Consider the following 20514-nt stretch of genomic DNA (forward strand, 5'->3'; position numbering starts at 1 on the left):
CATTACCGACAGAGTAATCTGCATTACCGACCGAGTAATCTGCATTATCGACCGAGTAATCTACATTATCAACTATCAATTGATAATTCTCGCATGGATTTCTTAGCAACGTTCGCCACCTTGCGATATTGCGGCAAGTGTACGGCTAAATCCACCAACTAAAATGCAAGCGCACGTACTTCGAGACGACTACGATTCAACGACAATCCGAAGGCGAAACTTAATTTCCAAACCGGTCGAACGAATATTTTAATTCGACGGGAAAGACGTTGAAAATTACGTTCGACCGTTATCTGTATTCGTTTGGCAAAAATGAACAATTAAACATTCAGAATTAATTCGTTAATCGCAATGTCCACGCATGCATTTTAACAAAAGGAAAGTGGATCTACCAATCATTTTCCAAGACCTCCCAAACAAACTTCGACGTATCGACCCACGCCGAGCAACCAAACACAAACAATTTCATGTTTAATTTTTGTATATTCCATTTGACGTTTAATTTTCACGTATTCGTGTATTAAATTTCCACACGTTTAACATTTAATTTCAATATTTCACCGCACATCGAACTTTGACATGGTCCGTATTTAATGTACAGCCTGATCGAAGCTGTCCGCGAGCAGCAGCGAAATCAAACACGCATCGACGAGAACGCACTCTCTTCTTGAAACCGCGAAATCGAAAGCTTATACCGTGACGCGTACCCCCGGCGTAATCGTCACGTGTCAGTCGATTAAAACGTAACTCAGAGGGGCCGAATTCGCGAAACATAATAAATTCCAGCCATACGGTTCCATGAAACGCTGACGTAACTAACTGGCTGATACTACATCCGAATGAATAGTACGTTGTACACGGTAACGCGCGATCGTTTCCATTGCAAATGCGTCACGCAGAAAATTATTTACATGCGCGCGGTGTTTGCGCGTAATATAACTAAATATTAAACGCCGAACGCATACCTCGTTCGTGTTTATATGCGCGAACAGAAATAAAAAAAAAAAAAAACAGAGGAAATAAACCGACAAACAAATATCTGCTCGGCAGCGACGAGGATCGTATTCATAGCGGATTTTCGCGACGTTGCGGGATTTTTGAAAGCTTGCCAAACTGGCTGGTAAAATATTAATTAATCGAAGAAACAACGCACGCGTTGCTGGCACTGAACAATTCGAGTAAACGTGCTGCGGAGGCGGACAAAATTTTTCGGTCGAAAGCAGAATTTTTAGTTTAGACGCCGGGGGGGTAAATAGATTATTTTACATTTTTAGTAGACTCGCTTCACATTTGATAGTAGGCGTTAAGCGACGCTCGCTACGCGTAAGCAGGAGTGTACAGGGTGTCGCTACAGTTTTGACCCCTTTTCGTTCTTCGACGAAACCACGTTCAACGCGCGGAGAAAGTAATCCAGAGGAGGAAGACAGCTCGGAGAAATTGATACCATTCCGCGCGAACCAGTGTCACGGGGCGCAGAGAAGGGCCTAGCATTCCCAGAAATTCGAGACACCTGGAGCACCTCCAGCCAGCCGCGACTTCTCTCGATGATTATTGATACCGAGCCGAACAAGCGACAGAAGAGCCGGTCAAGGAGTATTGCGTAACCGTGAACGAGAGGCTACGTCGGATTTCTCATAAAGATCAATTGGTCGAGAGCAGAGGAGGATCGAGTTTTCACCGAGCGAACGAGTCCGTGGATCCCTTTCTCACGGTAATGCGAGATGCAACCGCGATCCAGAGACGCGTGTACGCGTGTCCGCGACGACGTGGACACGGCTCTGAAATCAATCGAATTCTCGTCGACTAACAGCCTGGGCTTTCCCACCGAGGTCCATTTTCTGTGCACTTCGTTTCATCTTCGTTCGAGCAGTGGTTTTCTATTCTATCGGATGTATTACTTTCTAGAAATGAGAAACATTTTGATACGGGACCAGAGTCAGATATAGTGAAATACGGAAGTCGATATATATGCCGTGTTTCGATATTTTATTTAAAATATGGGACCTCTGTATCTCCTTACCCTTTGTATTACTTTTATTAAAATGTTTTTTTCTTTCTTTAATTGAATAGCGTTAGTATAGTAGCATAAATATAATTTCACCGTTTCTTAATCAATCAGCCCCGAAAATACGAAGCAAAACCAACACGCTCAGTGTCCTCGACGGCTACATCTCCACAGGCCCAAGAGAACTCAACCTAGCGACAACTAATCTTCCCCAAGTCCTCCCCTCGATTCGGTCCAGAAGCTAAACGGCCCAATTCAACGCGATCTCCTATTCTGCCGATCTCCAACAGCGTCAAGAACGTTTTCTCTCGGGTCTGATTTATTTCCAGCCGTTGCGGTCCGCAAAGCCCATCGGGGGTACCGCTCGTAATGGGCCACACGCGTCGCAATAACAAATTTCGCGTGCGCATCGGAACGTGGACACACGGCTCCGAAATCAATCGAATTCTCGTCGGCTGACGGCCGCCGGTTTCTCCGGGATCAAAGTCCATTCCGTGGCGTCCTGTCGATCGGGAAACGTATACCGACGGTTCGCGGTGCGCCGAGAGCTTTCGCTAGAACGCACGCAGATTATGAAACTCTGGTTTCGGCCCCTCTGGTGCCCGAAACGCTCGGCCAACGAATGTATCGGCGCGATATCTAATGTTCGTTTCTCAGCTGGATTTCGCGGTAGCGTTACGCATACCACCGCAGCATCGGTTACATCGAGGTTTAATGAACAATTCCTGTTTGGAGTAGGTCACCTGTAATGACTCCAGCTCCGTGAATTCCCGGGATTTCGCGTTGAATTCCCGTCCACGCGTTTCCACGAAACCGAATTTTCGAATATTTCACGATACACTCTTTCCTACCTCGAGAATTTCATGAAACAGGAATTTAGGAGAGGCGGGGACGGTGGCTTGAATTAGAAAAAAAAAAAGGCGATCGAGTCGTTTGAAAATTTTTGTCGACGAGACCGGCTGGCGATATTTTGAGGAAAAAATGTTTGGTATCTCTAGGGTGATATAAAAATATATATCGAAAGAGTTTATCTGAATTAATGTTTAATTTATCCAATTAATATAGGCAATTTTCTTCGACAGGCATGGAGATTACGAAATACTTTGGAATTGACCATATTTACATGTTACCCTTTAGGATGAAGAGATATACGATTATTGAAACGGGACGCATCGCATTGGAAATCGATATACAAAAGACAGCAGCAAAAAGCTATTATTTTATTCGAATATCGTACAACTGAGATTTTCGTTGCGAATCTTTGAATTCTCGTCCTCGTCCAACGAGACTCCGAAGACGCGCAAGAATTTCGCCACCCTCCTCCCCCGTCCCTTGCTAATGTCGGCAAGTTTTAATTTGATATCGGAATATTCGCAATACAGTTGGTTGCTGGACCATTTGATCGATTCATTCGGAAGAAAGTTCAACGCGGATGAAAGGCACGACTCTCGGCGATCGGTCGACTAACTTTCGCATTTAGTCGATCGATAAATCGGAATTCCTGAATCAGTCTAGTTACGAAGATTCCGGGGAAAATTAGTTACGAATCGTGCAATCCGTCTCCATCTATCCGCGTGGAAGTAATTCCTACGACCCAAGAGAATTCGCATGCACGGAAACAAGAAAAGTGGACCTTTAACGTTCCTCGAAACGAAAATTTTCATATTACAGGTCTCCTTTTAAATAAGAAATTGTCAGCTAGAAATATATCTTGTAAGAAAAATTAAAGCTGAGACTAAATTTTGCGAATGATTGAAATTGTACAGTCTCGATCGCAAGAGTCCTTTCAGCTTAGATTGTAATGCACCTTTTGTCCAACTTCTAATTCATACCTATTTTTTTTAAAATTAAAGCATCGTCGAATAAAGTATTCCTGAGTCGAATCAATCGTTGGGGCAAAACGCTCGTTCTAGACAAAGCAACCCTTGTCGGTCGAGGCATTTGCCATTCGAATCGAGGCTACTCGCAGTTCTACGGCGCTGAATTCTATTTATAATTTCTAGAGTATAAAAAGTCAAAGACCATTCACGTGGCCTTTTCGTCGAGAAAAGTTCCTCGGAGAAACTAACAGTGTAAAAAAAAAAGAACCTGTCGCGTTAATCAATGTAACTCATCCTCCGTTAACTATCTGCGTAAACGACGAATAATACACTTCTCTTGTTTCCTTGACTCATCGTTCAGGTTAGATAATCGACGCCGAGATATTCGTAACAAGCGCCAGGCCGTCTTAGGGCATCGAAGTTCGTTCGTGTTTGTTTTAATCATCATCGCGAAGTTTGGAAGTTACGGGTTGGAAAAACGAACGGTGTTATCGATATGAAAGCCGCGGTGTTCCATATCGCTGGGAAAGTTCGCAGTTTCGCTAATGTAAATCAAAGTTCGCCAAGCTCGGGTCGGCGGATCGTAACAGGCCCTGCGGCCTCGCAAACGCCGACGGACATTGGTTTACTTTATTTATCAGCCCGAGCCATTATCGATCCTGTCTCGCGTTAATTATCAACGCGTCTCCTCCACGCGTCGGCGTCGAAAATTTTCGGTAAAAAGTGCGCGTCAGACGGCGTCGACGGATCGAAATTAATTCCCTCGCGACGATGCCTCGCGAGCGAACCGACAGCGACCGTTCGACGGATGCGAGTGGGATGCGAATTTAAACGATCTCGAAGAAAGCGAACGCACCTGGCTCTCCTGTTTCATCTGTTTCGGTTTCAACGTAACGAAAGAGGCCAAGTGTTCGTTTGGATGTGTTCGAGGAACGTCGAGGCGACGCGGTGCGCTCTGTGAAAGGGTATAATATTTCGATAATTAAAGTGCGGCGACGGTAAGCGATCCATTGTTACTAAAATTGTTATTAATATTAATGAAGGGAATACTAATGAGTTTAATTAATACGGGTAACGATGATGCCAATGAATGCAATTAATTATCGTTTATATTTACGACGATCTTGAAAGTGATCAGGCGCGATAATGGTAGTGGCTTCTGTCAGAGGAAAAGGGATGAGAGAATAATAAATAACACCGGGTGAGAGACAAAAGGGAGTACATTCGCGGCATATAGAGACTTATCAAACGTTATGGTTATTCTATAAACGTGTGATATTAAAGGTGGTCAAAGTTTTTACTAAAAATTATTTTATAATGTACGAAACGTTAAATAAAAATACGCGAACTGCAAATATATTTACAACCCGACGAGGACGTAGGAAACACTGCACAAAACATTTTTCATTGTTTAAAATAACAAACGCGACCTCGATTGCTGTTTAAAGCAAAAGTAAATTGTGTTAAGCCCAACTGTAATTACCGTATTAAAAGTGAAAATACGTGTCCCCTCGCTCGACATCCCCGACCACCCCCTCAACCCGTCATAAATCTGTTCTACAGCTGTAACCTTACAGCTCCTGCTCATGACAATTATTAGACCCTAGCCGCACGTTATCACAATCAATTTCGCTCCCTCTGACCCCTCCAGACACCTAACGTACCCGGGACAAATTGGCCCGATAATTAATTACAAATACGCACATCGACGGTTGCCATTGGCCAGGATGACGGTCGAGACCGAGACTGGGGACACGGTATGCCCACCCCAATTTACGCGTGACTTCTTACCCGCAAAGACTGCGTCACCTGTTCCTACAAATACCGACCCAACCCTTCTGGAAATCTCCGAAATTTCAATCGAAAACCGGAAGACATTCCTCAACTTACAAATTCTGAAACAAGAATATATCTATGCTCGAAAAATATGGAGCTGGTGTTCCTTCGAAATTGTACACGACGACACGAGGACTGAAATAGACATCAAAGTTGGAACAATTCATTCTTTCTCCCCACAATACGTTAAGAGTTGTAAGAGGGGAATAAGGCGGTGCTTGGACTCGTTTTCACTGAGAAATCTTTGCCAATTCGTCAACGATATTTTCATGAATAACAGATGCACGAGGAAAAGGACGTCAAAGTTGGAAGTATTCTTTATTTCTCTTCACAATACACTTGTTGAGAGTTTACGTAGTCCCAATAAGGTCGTGTTTGGTCTCGCCAATTCGTCGACAATATTTTCACAAAGACACGAATAATAAATATAATATTCCTATGCCTGTCGACTTAAATCTAACGTAAAAAGTGTCGCTCGAATGCGAGAACGAGCGTGATTCCAGCCGTTAGTCGACGAAACGACCAAAGAATTTGGAATTCCAAGGAAATTCCAAGGGATACCGGTGGTATCTCTGGCCGATCGCCATTGCCGATTCGGAGCAGCCATCGTACGTGTCGGAAGAGTCTTTTCGTAATTCTATGTGCCGTTCAAACGTGACGGAAGCATCATCGCGACGCCACTTAGGAATTGCCCGGTTGTTTACAGCCCGACGAGCAGATCCTTAACGCGTGCCCCTCGAACGTGTAACTTTTCAGCAACGATCGATCGGGGAAAGTATTGCCGAAAGCCAGCCGCGCCATGTCGAGCGGGGTGCTCGTGGCGCGACGACGACGACGGAGACAAAATAAATCCAGCCGACCCCCGGAGCGCCGTTATTATCGGATTTTCATAAAGTCGCTTAAAGGTCGGCTCGCTTTTAAAAAAGGAGAAGGAAAACGGGGCGCGCATACGGCCTTACTTTCAGCTCGTGCTTCTCTTCCTCTTCGCCCTCTACCTATCTCCTCCTCGTCGATTTTCCTCTTGTTTTCTTCCTTCCGCCCTCGTCAAACCGTCACCTTTCATTATCGTTGCGGTGGCTGGATGTTTTAACGGCGACGATTTACCATCGATGAGACAGTATTGTTAACAGCGTTCCTCGTTTTATGGCGGCCTGAGTTCCGCCTTTGCGAAAAGGAACTTCTCAGATGCTCCAGAACGGTGTCCATTTTGCTCGAGAGGAACTTTCATCGTCGACGGGGCAATATTTCTTCGCTAACGTGGTAACATCCGTTGCGAAAGAGATGAGATGTGCGTAAAATGTTCGTTATGGAAGTGGTACATATAAAAAAAAGACTATCGTAAATTGTGGGAAGACAAAAATAATTTCATATAAAATTTCATATATACTGAATATATTTATTTGATATACATTTCATTGCATACCCATTCGTTTACCTATTTTGTATATATTCTACATGAATTTCTTTATTTCTCCAAACCATACAATCACAGTATACGAAACTATTTTTACGGTTACTTCTATACACCCGCAATTAAAATAAAGGAACGCGTTTGATCCTCATCCGAGAAATTTTTGTCAAACCTCCTCGTTCCGTTTAAGTTACTTTGTCCTCGAAAGGGGAGCATAACTTTGAATTCCTTTAGGGAGCCATCTATCAGCCTTGTAACGCCGCTGCCGCGTTATATCATTGGGAAATTTAATTATGAATGTTTATACGCAATTTCAGTCATTACGAACTTTGAACTAAGGACTTGAAAAATGGGGGAAAACTTCGAAATCAGGTTAACGAGATACGTAAGCGAACGCCAGCCAATGAATGGCATCTAACTATGCATTTAAAAATGTGAACATTGTAAACTGATAAGCGAGCAAACGCAGATTAAACAGCATCAAATTAAACGGCACCGTACTGTTGTAAATATTGTGTATCAGAGGCGATATTTATTTCGATAATCATTTCCACACCTTCGGATCAGTAATGCAGGCGGGATTAATACTTGGACGCAATTTTTAAGGGAATCGAACAAACATTTTTCGTAAAGTCAGGCAAACACCGATGAGTTGTGCGCCACACTTTCAATGGACAGCGCGGAGAGACGCGGAGCGAACGTCGAAACGATCTCTCTCGCGTTTTGTTCGCACAAAAGGCCGTGTTTTTGCGGCGCGCGGATTTTGGACGGTCTGCTTCGTCGACACACCTTTGTCGCCAGCAAATTTACGGGTGGAAATTTATCTTTCCACCTGGCTGTCGCGTTTCTGCGTTCTCCGCTCGACTATTCTCTCCTCCCTGTCTAGCGCGTCGCCTTTATTCCGTCGATATAATAGACGAACATCGCAACTTTAATTATTCTCTGCCTCGAGCGACGGCGAAAACAGAAACTAGTTGCCCAAACTCGCGTTTTCTTCGATCGCGATACTTCTGACAAATCGCAGACGTTTTCAGTTTTATATCAACGTGCATGCTTTGAACTCCACGTAGAAATTGTTAATCGATGCAAATATCGAAAGTGGAACGTTCCGTATTCGCTCGCTCGTAGATGTTCGATAAAATTGCAGTCCTCTTCGAGTCGCGATACCTCGCTAATGAATGACAATAGTTCTTTGAACGAAACGATATTTATTCTAGGTAATCGACGTTGCACCGTGACGGAGGAGTGGGCGAAATAAAATTTTTGAAAGCTTTATGTTCTCACGTTTGACAGTGTTGCGAACACCGACGTGGTTGCAAACAAACGTGGTAACTGCTTCCTCGTTTTTCAACGATTTCTGTCTGAAAAAATACCGACGAGAAACATTGTTTTCCCTGTATAACGAAAAATGTATGCGGATGATCCACGAAAAATAACGCGAAACTGTATCGTGGCAGGTGACTCTGTACTTTGTTTGCAATGATTAATAAAACTCGGATATTTTACTATCGTTTTTCGGGACAGCCTGGAGCTGGTGAAGTTGCATATGACAGCAACAGAGAATTTCGATCAATAATACAGAGTACTCGATACCCGACCACGGAGATCCTCGTCTCGAGCCCTAACTTCGATACGTATGCAAGAAAATGCATCGCATCCCTCCCAGAATCGTTCGGCTAAATCTCTCGATTATAATTGTCGAGATACGCAATATCTCAAGTTTTCACCTAGTTTCCTCCGGTTTAACTAGCTTAATGCCAGATAACTAGGCCGAGTACCGCGCTGATAAATCGAGGGATCATCTAATTACGCGCCGCATAACGTGCAGTTATACGATCTCCTGACAGACGATATATGCACGTTATGCTAGCATAAACGAGATCATCGCTTTCCATCTATACTCCTGGTCCACAGGCAGCCATTAACTCCGTCGTTACCATTTCAAGCGATACTTGACACAACCAGCTCCGATTCCAGCTACGAATGTCAAACGGTTTTGTTCGAAGAATATTAAAGCAATTTAGGAGTCGATTAGGTAATCGTTACTTATTTTTTCCCTGTCGGTACAATTAATATCTCGTTCGATTGTATTCTTCCACTTTTCGTTGAGGTGGAGTTAATCACAGCGAATAATTATATTTCGCGCTTGCTACTGTAATTACTTTTAACTTTACACATTAGTTCTCGTTTTCTTTGAATATTGTGTTTCTGTGTTTGTTTCTTTATTTGGTGGATATCATTGAAACGAGAAAGTACAAGGAACTTTGATTCCTTCTGAAACCAACCACGTGACGAGACCTGGTAATCAGTATTATTCGCGACGATAGATCGTACGAACGAATCCTTCGACGCGAGTAATAACGAGCTAATGGCTTTGAACTTGCGCATAAAATTACACTTCAAAAGAAATTGATAATTCGCGGAGTACGGCTGGTGCCAATTCGTGATTGAATTATGTATACTAGATCATATTCGTCGAAGCGTTGAAATATTCAGATATAAGAATATTCGAGGAGAAGTTCCAAGTGTAATTCGTGCGAGCAAGAAGAGAGCCAGCGGCGTGTAACGTGCTCAACTTTCCAAGAGAAATTCGGAGAGAGCCCGCGACAAATCCGAGTGGCAATTGACACGAGAAGTTAACCCCGGTTGTCCCGTTGCCCTGTGTCATTCGCCATTTAACTTCGTGCCAGTGGACGGAACCCCGAAGAGAACTTCGTGGAGTTTGATGAGTCACCGTAACACGCCGATAGAACACCGCTACGTGTAGTTAACGCGGGCTCCTAACCTTTGACACGAATTCGTACCAGTTGTATTTGCCTCCAGCAATTGATCAGCCCCTCTCTCGACCCATCGATCACAGACTTCCTCAATTTTAGAAGAATATTGAAATGTATTAGGCGTAAAAATCAACTCTGTGCTTTCATATTCGTACATTTATAACTTTCGTTTAAATAGCAATAGTCGTTAATAATTTTTGATAAGGAACGTCCGTCGGTTTCGCGACGACTTCCTATTTCTTCATCGAGACAACACAGTCAATCCCGAATTCAACGGAGGGACGAGGAAACTTTGCTGAATTGGTATCGCTGTTCCAGTTTTAGCCTGGCAGCATTTACATACGATTCGGAAGGGAACGGCTGAAGGTTCGGTAGGTAATGTCGCGATGGCTTCTTTCGAAGTAAAAGCCGTGGAAGTGGAAGATTTGTCGGCGAGGTTTTTCTTTCTCCCGCAAGCCCCGGTGTATTTTTCCAAGTCTACGTCGAGCAGCCGAAATTTATTCGGAAGGATTGCCTCGCTTCGAGTCCCCCGTTTTATTATGGGGCCTGGGATAACAATGACGATGACTCCCGCTATGATCCAGCTCTCTGGACCAACTTGTATCCGCTTTTGTATAAACAAGTGCTCCGTTCCCCACGAATCAGTATTTTTTTTTTTCTTTCAAACTAATGTATTATATGGGAACAGAGTTAACGAAACAAGTTCTATGCGACGAGAAACAATAAAGAACGTCAACTCGAGATCGATACTCCGAGGAATGGAAGATGGAAAGTATCGTGGACAATGTAGAAAGAACATGAGAAATTAACATCCTTCCCATTGGGGAATGACCGCGGGCACAAAGATTGAACGGACCCTCATATTGGATCGTGCTGATTCGATTCTACTCGTTGAACTCGCTCGCAATTGACCCCGATGACGTCTGAGCGAATCTTCGTCCGTACGCATGACTGATATCTCTTTAAAGTGATTGACAGCTCACGGTAGAGCGGTTCTCCTAGCCAACGATCCCCCATCCTGTTCGTTTCGCGTTAACGTCCTCCTTTTCAATCTTATCGATGGCTCTATCTGAATGTCACCGATCCCGCGAATCGAACGCTCCTCGTATAATTCGACGCGTTAGCGAATATTAGGGCATAAATCAACTTTAGATACGCGTCTTACATCGATTAGCAATCGACGCATTAATGGCAACGATTATGCATGGCCGGTGCTATTCTTGAAACAGAAATTCTTTCGTGCTTCGGACTAGTGGTTAAATTAACCCTTTGCACTCGAGGCCTTTTTTTTCTGGTATCTACCAGCAACTCGAGATGCTTTCTTAGCATCCTATTGCCACGAATGATTATATCGACTTCGAAAATGAGATCTCTAATTTGAGAGTCAGGTCACGTTTGCCTCAACGACAATCATTTTATTGGCACTTCGGATTCCAAAGAACTTTAAAATCCAAGAAATCTAAAGAAAATCTAGCGATGACTGGGAGTCGCCTCTCGAGTGCAAAGGGTTAAGAGATCAACAAACAAGGAGTTCTCGGGGAGCAAATGCGGAAGATCCGTTAGTTTCACCACGGATCCACGCCTGCTCGAGAGCCTAGGAACCGCGGTATCGTTCTCTTCGAATATGCCGCGAATTTGGTTTGCATATTGTGATATGCAAATCGCATATTCGCGGTATCACGGGCTAATGTGCAACGTCTTTCGGCGCACTGAATTGCAAAATTCCAGGCCGCGATACTGTTCTCGAAGATTGCGAAAATGCCGGAGACAAAGTTTCCCGGGTCTGAATCCCCTTACTTTTTATGTAACTTCCTTGTTAGGCAAAACGCGAGGCGTTCGGATACGTGATAACGAAAGTAACAAGATTCTCTTATTGCCGAATTTAATTTTAACGCTCTCGTTTCATATCCAGTGTTTTCGTCTTTTCTTTTTTTTGCATATAAATGCGAATCGCGAAACTTCTTAAGAGAACGATGAATTACCGATCCTTCGGTAAATACCGTACCGTGCAAAAATCACGACAACAAGTTCGAAAAGGATCAAATTGTTTACCTTTCGTCCAAATACCAACGGTGAAAACGATTTCGAGTACTCGTGCAACAACCTCATAAAATCGAAGTCTCGACAGCGTGGCGTTTATGACTCACCTGAAACAAACCGAAAATATACGATTAATAAAACATCACTGCAAATTATTATAAACGCGTTATTTCACGAGTGGTTTCATGCAAAACGAACAGTTGAACTTGTGGGGCCCCCCCCGCCCCCCGGCACACGAGACTTTCAGAGCAGGAGCTACTTCAGAGCCACTTCGATTCAAACCACGCCGTTTGGAAACTTCCGCGAAGTTAAGTTTTACAGTTTCCACGATTTCGCATAAATTTTCAACGCGACTCGTCGCTTTAGTTAATTTAAACGCGCGATTTGAGCTGATCGAATATGTATGTTGTCTTTGCGCTCCTTGTCATAAACTCCGAGGATCGATTCCCTATATACATATATCCTTCGACTATTACAATTCCCTTCCTTCGGAAATACTGTGCATTTTAACGCACCGTCAGATCTTTTATTCATCGGTATCTCGTTTAACTTTTCCCCGTTGTTTCATCCCAGATTTCTTTTCTTTTATATTTTCGTTCGCTTCGACGAAGCTCGATAACTTTGAGGGACGGGTTTAAAAACGGCTCTCGCCTCTGCTACTTTGCCTTTACGTCGTTGCGAAATTACCCCGTGCATATCACGATACGTTCGCTTTGCTTTAATTTTTCTAGAGTAACAGGGAGTTACGTTTAATCATTTTTACTGATAACCGTTGCTAACCTGAAAAACTACTGAACATTCCGGTGGTGTATATCGACGGATTATCGATATCTTTATACCTTCTAGTTCGGGCTATGCTCGTATAGATCGATCATTTCGTTTATTCTTTCGATTCTATCCACTGGGACTGTCCAGTATCACCTATCACATAAAAAGTGGACAAATACCTCAGGGTTGCAACGACACTCGATAATTTAAATTTCAACTTTTAAAAATTGTATCCAATCGCGGTTTACGTGAAACGATGCTTTAAATGAAAATAGAAGTAAAAGGTCTGCGAAATAAAAACTCTAGTCCACGTTATGTAGCAGCATATTAAACAAGGTGGTACAAGAAACTTGCATCAAGCCAAACCCTCGGTTGATTTCCATTTCACGAAATTCCAACGTTGCACCCACCTCCCCCAATTGATCCCTGTCCAAGCTAAATACCCCCTCGAAGTTCCAATAGAAGCTACGCCGGTCCTCGAAGAATTTCAACTCCACCGACTCCCCAAAATTTCTCCGAAATTGCTAATCAATTTGACCCCGTAGGAAGATGAGAATTTCCAAGAGCTAGTTCGGTTTTACGATTGGACCCCCATCCGCGAGACGGTTACGCGTTCCCCATCTGACGCAACGTCCACGAATGGACCAGCGTCGAGTCGGAAAAAGGCGAACCGTCTCCTCTTCGGGGGGACATCGAGATGAGATAAAAGTGCCGTCTTCGCGAGCAGGCCAGCAGATGTTGCAGCTTTGCGGGAGGAACGAGGCAAAGCGAAACGCTCCGACCTCCAGCGGCGGACACACGCTGCGACCACATGCTCAGCGACGAAAAATCGTCCTCCTGTTACCATGTGCGCGCGGTGGTGCAGCATTCACCAAAAACGACACGGTCAAAGCTGACCCGGTCGAATCGAGCGATGACAGACTTCACGGTGTCGAGCTGGTCCGCAGAAGTCGACCATTTTGTTCCAGAAAAACCAAGGGATGAATTTTTAGTTTTTCTTTTTTTTCAGGGTAGAGGAATAGATATCGTCGTTCGAGCGTGGAAGTATTAAATATTATCGATACTGTCGTACCTATAATTACCCCAAACATAAATAACTCATGTTTTCCAACCCTCCCATCGCAGGTTTAATATTTTCCCCGAATTAGTAAACGCTCGCCCGTTTTTCCTCCTTATCGATTTCGAAACTGATCAAACGAACGGCTCGTTTGACGCTAAAAAAAATGGATATCGCGTTCGAATTACATCTCTGTCCGCGTCGCGAAACGTTTTGTTTTTCGCCGGGTAGAACGCAATTTCGATCGGGCGAAAAATCGATAACCGTTCGAGAGCAACGACGCGGCAACGCGACCAACATATCTGCCCATGTAAATACGATTTAATTGTGCCCGTTTCGCTTTGTTAACTGATAGCGGCGCTGTTTATCCACGCGGAACGCCACGCTTAACTTTATAACCCGAAGAAGCTCCCCGTTCAAGATGAAAGGACGGAATCTGTCCGGGGTGCGCGACGCCAAAAACGGGATTTAGGGGCGGGCCACCTAAGCCCATGTTTTATCGGGAGATTTAATAGGCTCGACTAAGTAACTCGTACCAGCAGCGATTGCCAAGTGTAATTTGGGTTTCCTTATCGGAATTAATCAGGTCACGAGTGTAATACATGTTCCGGTAGAATTGAACCGTGCCATCGGGTGCTTCGTTTTTCTGTCCACCGCTTATGCGTATTGTAGTTAAATATACACTTTTAGCAGACGCTTTAAAGTCGAACTATGGTACTATATATATATATTAGATTTTTGATAAATGTATTCGATAGAGGGCAATTTTTCACCTGTCTTCCAGGATAGAATTACACGTTGTTATTTTTGTACCATATTTTATAAATGGAAGGAATATTATTAGTGTACTACCTAAAATAGAAATTTCACGAGGAGAAATTCTCAAGATTCTCGAGACCGTAGACTTTAAAGACCTTCTAATAATATCTCGTAATAAAGTCTATTTTTAAAACGTTGAACAGTAATAAAAACCCCCGTTTATTTAAAAATTTGCTTTCTTCTCTGACTTTTAATAGAAGAGTAACCCTCATCCGAAACGAACATTCGATGCAAAATCTTCTTTGCTATTTCATCGTCATTAAGATAGCCTGGGGTCCGATGAATAATGCACGCTTCTGTTTAAATAAATCAGAAAATAATTAGCCCATCGTAAACGGGCGCCACGGTCGAACTATGTATACACCAGATCTCGTCAAGCCCATAATTCTTACGCAGGTCGTGTATAATTTAGCACATTTTAAAGCACTTAAACCTTTGGGGGACCGGCTTCCTTTCGAACAGCATCGCGGACTATTCGCAAATCTTCCCCGCCTGGGACCCTCCTCCCCGCTTGCTTATAAGCTTCTTCAGCGCGGCTTACTACGGTCGTTAATATTCAGCTAACGCTCCGTCTACGTATGCAATGATACTATTATTTCAAATACATCCTCTTCGTTAACTACCCATTAAATGGAACCAACCGTGGGGCGTAATTGCGTCGATAATAGCGAATCGCGGAGCAGGTCAAAAGTAAACGAAACGACAACCAGCGGACTTTAACGCGAGGAATAAGCTTAAATATCACTAACCATTGGAAATAAACGTTGAACAGCTTCGTTCTATGTTTTCGATGAACACTCGTTTACAATATTCGTTTTCTCGATACCTCGAGGACGATAAAGGAGACCCTTGTCGAAATTGAAGTAAATTTGTATCTCGACTATTATACACGATTGCTTCAGCGAAGAAACACGAAAATGAAACAGTCACCTAAGGCTCCTACAATTTTAATCGCAAGTGACCACACAAAACCTCCCAGAATTTTTGAAGTATTTAGATTTCTCGACCGCATCGATGATTCACGAGGACCCAGCTCGACTCTCCGCTCGTCTTAAGCGGCGTAATTACGCGTTCATCTCGTACGAAATGACAAAGCAAAATTATTCGACGAGCAACCCCACCGCTTTTCGCCCAGCCAATTTCAACTTGGCCGAGATCAACGAAAGTCAAAAGTTTCGCGAAATTCTGACTACTTCCGATCCGAACTTTTCATCAATGCGGAATATTTTAATTAAGTCGTCGCTCTAGAAGAGTCCGCCGAGAGGACAGCCTCTCGAAGCGGTCTTCTTCTTTGATTTTTCTAGATACGACGGGCACGATCGAGCTTCTGGAACGGCTTCCACGCGGTTGAGCTTCTTGCATGCAGTTTACGCAGGAACGGTCAAAGCGGAGTCCCTTGAACCCTGCGTCTGCCGTTGTAGACGTTTTTGTTTCATTTTAAAACGTTGTTTACGATACTCCACCCCCGATATAATAAGGCCGTTTATTTTTCAGGGGACGCTTTTTATTCTCGTGTCTTTTTAATCGATAGCTCTGGCAACCGTGTCGATGTGAGAAAGGAAACTGCGAATCAATCCAAGCAGGTGCTGGAAAAAGAATCGTTAATTTATATACAGTCAGTCCCATAAGTATTCGTACCCGCTATGTCTATCGAGGAAATCTGTCTAAATAGGTTCGATGTTTCCAAATAAACTTTACACGTGCATGCATTTATAATGAAAAATTTATTTGGAAACATCGAACCTATTTAGACAGATTTCTTTGATAGACATAGCGGGTACGAATACTTATGGGACTGACTGTATTTCGACTCGATGCCGCGAGTTACTTTTCAGAGGTTCGTTAAATTGACCGCAAGAAAACATCGTGGCTCGAGATCAGAATGAATTCATCGGAGGACTTTATGCAAATTGGAATTCATAGGGGGAGTTCATGCAAATTGCAAACTCTTGTGTGTAACGTTACACAGTTGTTACGGACGAAACAAGGATGTAAAAGAAAACGATACACGAGAGAAAAGGTGTAAACGGTAAATTAAACGGCGGAGAGCAAAGAATGAAACGAAAGAAGGGCGGAAGGACGAAGTCGAGGAATTAACCTAATTTAAGCTATCAACGCCGATACGTCGTGTGGGCTCGAGAAATATCGCGGCGCTAATGGTTAAACCCGACTCCTCTCTACTTTTATTTTGTTTACCCAACACCGATACTAATTAACCGGAATTGGAATTAACCGCCGTCGAACAAAGTTAAACCGCAAGTTCACAACCGCCTCTCGTCGATCCCGAATTTCTTGCTACTTTAACGATACCTCGAATTTAACGGGTTGCGAAATGGAATATTTTTCAGTATTAATCCTTTCCCCTGATACCACGGGAGAGACTCGTGGTTAGATTATTCGGCCAAAAATGAGTAATCGCTTCATTTTAACACGTTGACCGTATCAACCATACATGGATGCATCTCACTGAAAAACTATAAAAATTAATTCTGAAAGTTAAGCGTCCCACAAGTTCATGCCACTTATTCTTTTGCTGCTCAAATTAATACGTGAACTCTTGTTTTACAATCATTTCCCACCTTTACCATGACGTAGTCATTATACCGTCGCTATAAAATTTGTGTAGTTTTTTTTTTATTAAATATTGACACAGTCCGCAGCACGAATTTGTGGGACGACCTAATACTTGAATTTCGACGAAGTTACACAAATTAATACTACGATAAATGTTTGATTACGTAGTTTCCGATAATCGGTAAAAAGAATTCAATCTCAGTAGAAATTTCGAAGAGTATCAGCCTCTGGCAGTTAACGTGTAAAAGTTGATACCGAGCGAGATATAACTCGATATTAGCCGCCCCTAACTCCATCCCCAACTAACTTGGGTTGTAAAACTATCGCGTGCCCGAACGTTCGAATTTCTGCGCGTATAATTCACGAAGATTTCTCGTTCGGCCGATCGGTCTGACGGTGTGCGAATAACGAAGTTTGCGTAGCCTCCTGAATCCGAACTCAGAATGGATTAGGACATTAAGATTCCGTTTGACGCGGATCATAAAGGACGTCACGGTGCACGGTCCGGGATTACCATTTAGCTTCTGTTATGCTGCCAAAGGTATTGTCGCGATGGGAACTAACAGAAGGACGAAACAAACGGGTCGATGACCGATGTTTAGGCGAAATTTATGACGTCTCTCTGTTCCTGAAATCCGATATTTCGTCCCAGTTTGGCAGTACAGAAGTAAACGGAAAGGTGTGTAATAATTTTGGTCGAACGAGGTAACGGAGAAGGAAACAGAAAGGAAGCAGTTATTTGTAGCAGTTTGGATCGACTTCCTTTTAGGAGTACAAAACATGCATTTTTGATAAAAGTTTCTTTTGTCAGGATTGAAATAGATTATCAGAAAAAAAGGGAGAGAAATAAAACAGAGAGCATAATTTCGAATAAAAGTTTTTAAGAAACCTTACACGTTCCAGCGAATGTGAAACATTGATTCGTTTAAGAATATTTCGATCGAGACCGACCACTGGTGCATAATCATTAAACAAATGATTCCCATTCGTCGAGAAGCAATTTGCCGCACTCCTTTGATCGTCCTTTCGCGCATTTTACACCTCCGTCGCGAGCACCGGCTGAATGTGGTTAACTTGGAGATTAAAACGCGGAATTCAAAGGGCAGAGCGTCGGAGTTTCGCGCGGGTTATCAGATTTCCCATAAAACGGTCCAGTTGCCATATAATTCTATCAGGGGAGGGTTAAAACGCATAAAATTACAAGCGAAAGTTCAAAGTACAACGTAAGCAACAGGGTCTGCGGTTCGGGACGTTAGTAGCGAACTTCCAGCGTCCAGATCAGGTGTCGGGATAAGAGACTATCCCCGAGGCATCCCTCCAGAGATCCACCGCTAACACGAAAGGCCCTGATTTTCCCGTCGAGATAGTAACATAATATTCCCCTACCAGTCCGAAAGAAATCGTCCCGCGGACAGTTGCCGGTCTCGCTGGGTAATCAACCCATTCGCGGCTCTCCGTGGAACTCGCTGGGAACGCGCTTCGTTCCTTATCGATCGACAGAACCGACCCGGGGGGCAATAATCCGTCGTCCTTCGACGAAGGGACTCGTAATTCCCTTAGACACCGTGTATCGATCGCGTCAACCGTCGTTCTGATTGAATTCTGCAATTTGTATGCTCGGAAATCCTCTTTACGCCGCGCGGAATATGGGCACTCGACGCGTTGCGCGCTCCCATCGATCCGCGCGGGTCGCGAACTCGATGCAGACGCTCTGGAAACTATTTTTACACGCTTCTATTTGACTTATCAAAGGGTACGGATGCTCGAGTGAATTAGAAACGTTCGATGTAACGATCGGGTCACTTCTATACAACGATACGATCTAGTCATTTTCTTTAGCAATTTTCTCGGCTGTCATAAAGCGAACCTCGATACGAACGAGCACGAATATAACCAGAGTTGAATGAATCATTGAATGGAATAAAAATTAAAACTTCGCCCGAATTCGTCCCCCATCTACCTTCTCGTTCTCGGTACGCTTTCGCAATTGTCTTCTTTCTTCGAAATAAATCTGGATTATAAAAAAAAAAGCTAATAAAAAAGACGAAATATTTCGGCCTCCATTTACCTCTATCTTTCTTCTCATGGATCAAATATGAAATACTCGTACCCTATGTTCGATACGAAAGAAAACAAATGTACTCAAAGTTGGATGAGTGTCCATTCGTATTTAACCCCCACCCCATGTAGCCTGGCGAATTCCCGTCTCGAGACTTCTGGATCGCCAGCATCCCCTGTATAAAAGCCGCGCAAGTGCCGCGGCGTGTCAACCCTGTTCCAATACCGACCAGGCCACGTGCAAACGTTCGGGTGAACCTGTTCTACGAGCGCTATAATCGTCGTTCCAGCGCAAACACAACCCCTGGAAAATCTGGTGGCGGGGCTAACGATAAAGTCGAAAAGGCAATGTTACAAAGTGACGCCAAGAATAAAGATAGATAAAATACCTCTCGAAATTGCGGGAGGAACGGGACAAGGAGGGAAGACGAACCGAGTGCCAGACTCGACACGGAATAATATTTAAACAGCGAACAAAATGGAAGCTGGGTGCTGATTCAACCGGAAAGAGCGAATCGTTTTATCGGGAATTCCTTTCGCCTCTTTGTATCGCCAGCTAACGGAGATTAAATGCTAATTCCTCGCGAACCAACTAATCGCTATCTCGCGTCCAACCTGGCCCCCCTCAGATCTTCGCCAGCTTTCGGAAGGAACTCGGTAGTCGTATCGTGTAAAGGAGAGGAGACTATCCTAAACCAACGTTTCTGGAATGGGATAACCGTTCGTTACATATTAGTTTCATGGGTTTCGAGGAGTGGATATCTTTGAGTTTTCGAGCGGTACAAGAACTCTCAAGAAATCAAAGAAATTCGAGAAATCAAAGAAATTCACGTAATCGCTGTTTAAAAAGAACAGAAATATTCTTGCGTGCTTCGAACCTCTAATACTTTCATACGAACAATCCCAGCGCTTTTTTTAAATCGTGTTCCAAGCGAACTACGTTTCCCTTCGCTCGATCGTCCCAATAGAATGAGATTAAACGTAGAAGCGTTCTCCTTTTATCTTTATTTTTTTATTTTTCCGAGTTCCATTTTATCCGAAGTCTCGCGTACAATGCGCGACCGTAGCGACCGTGAATTTTCTTCCGAATATCCAGCGTCGACGCCAGAGTCCAAGGCGTCCCTCTTCGTTTTCCGTGACACCGTGGAAAGATTCTTCAGCTTTGGAACTGGTCTTGTTTCGCTTTACTTCACGGTGGCCGACCGAGAGGAATTTCGAGAAAACGTCTATCTCGAAATTACTCCCGGAACGGTGCTCGGTTTCCCTTAAAGGCGTAACTGCTGGAACACAAATCACGTTTAAAGTAAATTGAAGACCCATCTCCTCCTCCTCCTCCTTCTCCTCCTCCT

At 43.6% G+C, this 20514-nt stretch overlaps 1 protein-coding gene and 1 long non-coding RNA gene across 2 annotated transcripts in view; both read right to left on the reverse strand.

The window, feature by feature from the left end:
- LOC128878205 (nephrin) overlaps positions 1-20514 on the reverse strand; it is a 358472-nt gene that overhangs the window by 256608 nt on the left and 81350 nt on the right. The gene's annotated exons all lie outside the window — the stretch shown is intronic.
- The window catches only part of LOC128878209 (uncharacterized), a 44258-nt gene continuing 35104 nt past the window's right edge, over positions 11361-20514 (reverse strand). The window contains exon 3 of the long non-coding RNA XR_008457356.1: positions 11361-11996. This is a non-coding gene — a long non-coding RNA (uncharacterized LOC128878209). The remainder of the gene's footprint in view (positions 11997-20514) is intronic.

Source organism: Hylaeus volcanicus, chromosome 6, assembly GCF_026283585.1.
Source record: "Hylaeus volcanicus isolate JK05 chromosome 6, UHH_iyHylVolc1.0_haploid, whole genome shotgun sequence".
In the NCBI taxonomy this organism is placed as follows: domain Eukaryota; kingdom Metazoa; phylum Arthropoda; class Insecta; order Hymenoptera; family Colletidae; genus Hylaeus; species Hylaeus volcanicus.